This window comes from Apteryx mantelli, chromosome 33, assembly GCF_036417845.1.
Source record: "Apteryx mantelli isolate bAptMan1 chromosome 33, bAptMan1.hap1, whole genome shotgun sequence".
NCBI lineage: Eukaryota > Metazoa > Chordata > Aves > Apterygiformes > Apterygidae > Apteryx > Apteryx mantelli.
Window position 1 is genome coordinate 1,382,107 of NC_090010.1, and position 6,816 is coordinate 1,388,922.

A 6,816-nucleotide genomic window follows, 5' to 3' on the forward strand; every position below is an offset into this window, starting at 1 on the left:
CGCGGTGGCCGGGCGTCCGTGGCGGATCGGCCGGAGCCAGACGTGGCTACCGGCCCCCCCCCCCCCGTCGCCCCCGGGGCCGCTGTGGCCCCCCCTGCACCAGCCCTGCCGCTCCCTGCTGCTAAATCACCCGCCACGATTTAAATCACCCGCAGCCACAGCGACCGGCTGCGAGCGGGCGGAGATGGGGGGAAATCACAGCAGCGCCGGAGCCTTCGGATGGATTTTTGCCGGATGGAGCCTTTCGGGAGGGGGGTTGGCTCGTGCCTCGGCCTCCGAAGTGGCCTCGCTGGGATTCGCCTCTATTTCCAAGTGGAGAAGGGGCAAAGGGGCTCCAGAAACGGGCGTCGGGCAGGGTTCTGCCCGAGACTGACAGCTTGCTCGCGCGCCGAGGACCGTGCAGGGCTCAGGTCGACCCCGGGGGGCTGGAGAAGAGCAGTAAAACTGCTGCCCCGGGACCTTCAGGCCGACACCTATAGGGTACCGTATAGGGCCCTGCAAGCGCGATGCGATAACGTATAGGCGCTCTGCCCCGACCTGAGGAGCGCGCGGGCGCCGGGCGCTTCGCGGCACCGTAAAGATACTATACGTTAAGGCGCGAGCGGCCTGCGGGTATCCGCCAAGCGCCAGACAACGCGACAGGGTGCAGCGAGTGTCGTGCGATCCCCTATAGATGCTACGCAATATCCCGGCGGGCGCATCCCGCTCCGGGGCTCAGGACGACCCAACCCGCGTCCCGAATGCAATGGCGTAAAATGAAATAATAAAAAAATTGAGCTTAAAAAAAATTGAGCTTGGAAAAATTAAGGGAAAATGAGGCTTCGGATCCGTCCGCGCGCGGCTCCCTGCCTCGGTTTCCTCCTCCGCGCACGCGAAGGCGCCGGGCGGCGGAAGCGGAGAAGGAGCACGCGGCTAATTGAAAACGAAGGGGAAATTTTTAATCAGGGAGAAGGTAATTACTGCAGCTGGAGTTCGGCCAGGGCAGCCGGGTTAATGGCCCGATGGCTTCAATTAAATCTTGCCTTTCGCTCGGCTTCTCCCGCCTCCCGCGCTTCCCTCCCGCTCCGGAGCCGGGAAGCGGCGGCGAGTGCTCGGAGCGAAGTCGTCGGAGAGGAGATTTGGGGTTTTTTTTCCCCCCTCTCCGGAGGTGAAAACCGCTGTGGAAAGGCCTCGTGGGAAGCGCTGGCTTGGCTCGGCGTGCCGGGACAGCCGGGAAGCCTCGGGGATGGGCACCGGGATGCGGCCCCAGGGGTGGCCGGGATAACAGGGAGGAGGGAGGAAGGGGATGAGGAGGGTTTCCGGGAGCCTCCTCCCGCCCGCGTCCGTCCCTCCGTCCTGCCGTCTGCCTCCCTCTGGCCTCCACCCCTCCGTGCTTTCCTCCGCGCTCCTTCCTTCCTGCCTTCTTCTTCCTCCTCGTCTTCCTCCTCCTTCTCTTCTCTTCTCTTCTCTTCTCTTCCCTTCTCTTCCCTTCTCTTCCTTCCTTTTTTATCTCTCCCTCTCTCACTCACTTTCTTTCTTCCTTTTCTTTCTTTCTTTTTTTGCTTCTTTCCTTCACTTTCTCTTTTTCCTTCCTCCTTCCTTTCTCTTCCTTCCTTTTCTTTCTTTCTTTCTTTCTTTCTTTTTCTTTCTCTTTCTTGCCTCTCTCCCTCCCTTCTTTTTCCTTCCTTCCTTCCTTCCTTCTCTCCTTCTTTCTCTTTCTTTCTCATTCCTTCCTTCCTTCTTTCTTTCACTCCCTTTCTCCCTTGCTTTTCCTTTTCCTTTCTTCCTTTTCCTCCCTTTCTCCCGCTGTCTCTTTCTATCTTTCTTTCCTCCTATATTTCCCTCGCTCCTTCTTTCTTCGAGCCCTCAGACCGTCACGGCACCGGGCTCTCTGCTCTCTCCCTCTTTCTTTCTTCCTCTCCCTTTCCTTCTTCTTTGCTCTCTTTCCTCCCTCCCGTGATCGACGCGTCGCAGGACCGGCCGCAACGCGCCGCTAACGGACCCGTTTCCACCCCAAAACCGGGGTCGGAGGCCCGGGACGGGCCCCACGCGGACGCGAGGAGCGGAAGGAGCCGGGAACGGGGCGGAAAAGCAAGAAACCGGGCTCAAAGGGCGTGGGGGGGTGCGTGGGGGGTGTCCCGGGGGAGTGGGCTGCACCGGGAACCCGCGCGAGGGCACCGGTGGGCGCGCGGCCCGTGGGCGCCGGCGTCTCGCTGCGCTCGGCGCGGCCGCCGCTGCGGGGAGAAGCCGCTAGGGAGGGACAGAGAGCTGCGGAGCGGCCACGGGGGACCGCGGCGCGGAAGGGACACGGCGCCGGCCCCGCTCGGCCGCCCCACGGGGCTGGGGGCAAGAGGGGCGGCGGAGCGGGAGGTGCGGAGGTGCGGGGTGGGGATGGGGATGGGGATGGAGCAGGATGGGGATGGGGATGGGGATGGGGATGGGGCAGGTTGGGGATGGAGAAGGTTGGGGATGGGGATGGGGCAGGATGGGGATGGGGATGGGGCAGGATGGGGCGGGATGGGGATGGGCGGGATGGGGATGGGGATGGGAATGGGGATGGAGCAGGATGGGGATGGGGATGGGGATGGAGCAGGATGGAGATGGGGATGGGAATGGGGATGGAGCAGGATGGGGATGGGCAGGATGGGGATGGGGATGGGGATGGGGATGGGGCAGGTTGGAGATGGGGCAGGATGCGGATGGGGATGGGGATGGGGCAGGTTGGGGATGGAGCAGGATGGGGATGGAGCAGGACGGGGATAGAAGAGGTTGGGGATGGAGCAGGTTGGGGATGGGGCAGGATGGGGCAGGTTGGGGATGGGGATGGGGCAGGTTGGAGATGGAGAAGGTTGGAGATGGGGCAGGATGGGGATGGGGCAGGATGGGGATGGAGCAGGTTGGGGCTGGAGCAGGATGGGGATGGGGCAGGATGGGGATGGAGCAGGATGGGAACGGAGCAGGTTGGAGATGGAGAAGGTTGGAGATGGGGCAGGATGGGGATGGGGCAGGATGGGGATGGGGCAGGATGGGGATGGAGCAGGTTGTGGATGGAGCAGGTTGGGGATGGGGCAGGTTGGGGCTGGAGCAGGATGGGGATGGGGCAGGATGGGGATGGAGCAGGATGGGAACGGAGCAGGCTGGGGATGGGGCAGGATGGGGATGGGGCAGGATGGGGATGGGCAGGATGGGGATAGGGCAGGTTGGGGATGGGACAGGATGGGGATGGGGCAGGATGAGGCTGACTTGACGCTGGAGCAGATCTAGGGACGCTCTTCCCATCCGCACATGCTGACCCCGAGTGACACCACGTCCCATCTCGGCTGCATCCGTGTCTCCCCAGTGGGGGCTTTTTCAGGACATTTCGGAGCTCTTCCTCCCTTGCCACCCCATCACGAACATCTCCCTTCCCTCTCCTCCCTTCCCCATCTCCTTTCCCCCTAAATCCCCCCCCCAACTCCTTACACGTCTCGTTATTCCTGATTTACGCCGTCGGGTGGGAAATCCTCCACCCACATTTTTTCGGAGCGGCCCCACGTGCTGGCGTGCAAATTCCTCCCCAAATTTTGGCAAGCCGCTTCGTTATCCCCCTCTCCAGTTTATGCCTCCGTTAATTAGATAATTAATCTTTATCGGCTCCTTTTATTTTTTATCGCTCGCTCCCCCCCCCCCCCCGGCGCCGTATTCCCGCTTTTCCGCGCCTGCATCCCAGCTGCCAGGCAATATTTTTCTAATAGAGTGTTTAAAAAGGAAATGTGGGGATGGGGGGGGGGGACGAAACCGCCTCTTCGAAAAATAATTTCGCTTCTGGTAGCAGCTCAAATAAAGCCGGGCCCGGGCAATAAAAAAAGGGAAATAGCGCAATACGGGAGACAATAAAAATGTCATCTTTTACAATAAAAAACATCTCTCCCCCCCCCCACCCCCAGCTAGCTGCTTTGCATGACGCGGATTTTCGTTCGCCGGTTTTGACAGGTCGGGAAAGCAAGAAGGGAGGAAAAGAGGGGAAGAACGGTGCAAACGGAGGCGCGAGTGAATCCCGGAGCGAACAAGCTTCAGGGGAAGGAAAATTCCCTCAGAGCGAGCGAGCGAGGAGGGAAGAAAGGAGGAAAGAAAGCAGGAAAAGGGGGGATGAAAAGCCGTGCAATTCCCCGGAGCGCGCTCGCCTGCAGCAGCACCAGGCCGGGAAAGCTGCTTGCGCCGGGAAGTGCCGGGATACCTGCCGGGGGAAAATCCGCCCCCCATCCCATGGGTGAATTGGCCCGTGCAAAAGCTGCCTGCATGCGAGCTCGTGCAAGGCTTCCACGCTCGTGTGAGCTCGTGCAGGGCTTGCACACACACGAGAGCTCATGCAGGGCTTGCACACTTGTGTGAGCTTGTGCAGGGCTTGCACGTGCATGTGAGGTCATGCAGGGCTTGCACACACACGAGAGCTCGTGCAAGGCTTGCACACTCGTGTGAGCTTGCACGGGGCTTGCACACGTGTGTGAGCTCGCGCGGGGCTTGCATGTGCACGTGAAATTGTGCAGGGCTTGCACGCTAGCACATGGAAGGCGTGGAAGTCTTGCGTGCACGTGGGAGCTCGCGCAGGGCTTGCACACGCGTGGGAGCTCGCGCAGGGCTCGCACGCCCATGGAGCTCGTGCGGGGCGTGCACCGTGCTGGTGCCCAGCGGGGAAAAGGAGCCCCGGGAGCCGGGAGGAGCCGTCATGCCCGTGGGGCTGGGTGTTGGGGCTGGAGCACGCGGATTTAGGGAAAAAGGGGCAAAACGCCCCAAATCCGGGGTCGCCAGAGCCCCCAGGGCGGAGGAGGGATTTGAACCCGCGGCCAAGGAGGGCGGGCGGCCTGATCCGGCAGCGAGGCGCCTCCCTGCCCACCCCGGCGGCCTGCTCACGTGCGCGTGCGAGCTCTGCACGGGCTCGCACATGCGTGCAAGCTCACACACATGTGCAAGGCCTGCACGAGCTCACCTGTGCGTGTGCAAGCCCCGAATGAGCTCACACGTGCGTGCAAGGCCTGCAAGACCCCACGCTTGCGTGCAAGCCTTGTACGAGCTCACGTGTGCGTGCAAGACTTGCACAAGCTCATGTGTGCGTGCAAGCCCTCCATGAGCTCACAGGCGTGCGCAAGCCCTGCACAACCTCACACTTGCACGCAAGCCCTGCACGAGCTCACAGGTGTGTGCAAGCCCCGCACAAGCTCACATGCGCGTGCAAGGCCTGCACAACCTCGCAGGTGTGTGCAAGCCCTGCAGAAGCTCACATGCGCGTGCAAGGCCTGCACAACCTCGCAGGTGTGTGCAAGCCCTGCACGAACTCACGTGTACGTGCAAGCCCTGCACGAGCTCACACACACGTGCAAGCCTTGCACAAGCTCACGTGCGTGTGCAAGCTCCACACAAGCTCACACATACGTGCAAGCCTTGCACAAGCTCACGTGCGCGTGCAAGCCCTGCACGAGCTCACAGGCGGCTCCGCACACGCGGAAGCCAACGGGCGTCCTTTCACCCGGACCCCATCCGGAAAAACAGGCCAAAAAACCCCCACCTTTCCCCCAGGATCCTTCCCGCCGGGATCCAACCGCGCCGCGTGAGCAAATCGAGATCCACCTCTACCCATCACACGCGGATTTACGTTCCCCGGGGGGGCTCCGTCGACTCCAGCAGAACCGGAGCCGGTGCGGCTTTGACCTCGTATTTCCGAACAAGAGCTAAATTTCCCGATCCTGCCGCCGGGATGGAGCACGGCCGCGCCGGGCTCCGCGGTTTTTTCGCGCCCGGCGACGTCGGCACCCGTTTCGCCCTTTAAAAGACAAATAATCAGGTGCAGGTGTTTGCATTTCTGCACGGTCCGGAGGAAAAAAAAGGCGCCTTGATTTATAGGAGAGATCCTCGCCCATAAATCTCGCCGCGCCGCCTATTTGTAAATGAGGCCACGAGAGGGAATTTTGCGTTAACTTCCCTTTTTTTTTTCCTCTCGCTCTTTCCCGTCTTTCTCCGTCCTTTTCTTCGGAGCAACGGGCCTGGGCCCCGCGCGCCCCTGCAAAACGCCTTCGCGCCGCGTCCGGCCCTGAGCCCGGAGCGTTGGGACACGGCGATTTGCAAACCGGGAGCGCCGGTTGCAACGGGAGGCGTTTTTGCATCCAAAGCTTTCCTTTTCCCCCCTCCATCGGAAAAAGCCCGGCTCATCCAAAATATTGCTAAAAAGGGGAAATCGACCCAGAAATCAGCTGGGGAATTTGGGAACGGGTTTGTCAATGAGTGCATTTAACCCGGATTTATTTGCAAGGGGAGGTGGGGGGGAATTTCTCCTTAAGGATGGGCCAGGGTGGGGGGGAATTTTAGGATTTCTGCCCGTTTTGGGAACGGGCACGGATTCGCTTCCCGCGGTGCCCGGACGAAGCTGCAATCAGGGTGCTTCACTCCAGTGCCTCCCTCCTTTCCCGCCGGCCGGGACTCAGGGTCTCGGCATCCCCCCCCACTGGGAGAGGGATGCTGGAAAGGGGAGGCCGGATCCGGATCCAGATCCGGATGCAGGCCCCTGTCGGAGCAGCGAGGCAGGCGGGAGAAGGAAAGCGGAGGCCAAGGAGGACGAGGGGGGCAAGGGAGAGCGAGACAGCTGGCGGGAGACAAAGCGATGGCGCCGGAGCCGGCGGAACAAAGGGAAAAAACGAGGGATGGAGGGAGCGAGGGCAACGGAGACAAAGAAAAATGAGGCGGCAGCATGGCGAGGAAGGGAACGAGGAAGGCGGAAAGGAGGAGAGAGCCGGCCGGCAGGGCCGGGACACCCTCCACCACCTTCCCACGCCGGGCCGACACGGAGAGCAGAGCGGGGAGGGAACA

At 61.6% G+C, this 6,816-nt stretch overlaps 1 long non-coding RNA gene across 1 annotated transcript; it reads left to right on the forward strand.

Annotated features, from left to right (window-relative positions):
- Nucleotides 1-1,663: 1,663 nt before the first annotated feature.
- Nucleotides 1,664-5,608, forward strand: LOC136994850 (uncharacterized). The gene is made up of 3 exons (XR_010886688.1): nt 1,664-2,034; nt 3,952-4,228; nt 5,533-5,608. It is a non-coding gene; the product is annotated as an uncharacterized lncRNA (long non-coding RNA).
- Nucleotides 5,609-6,816: the final 1,208 nt, after the last annotated feature.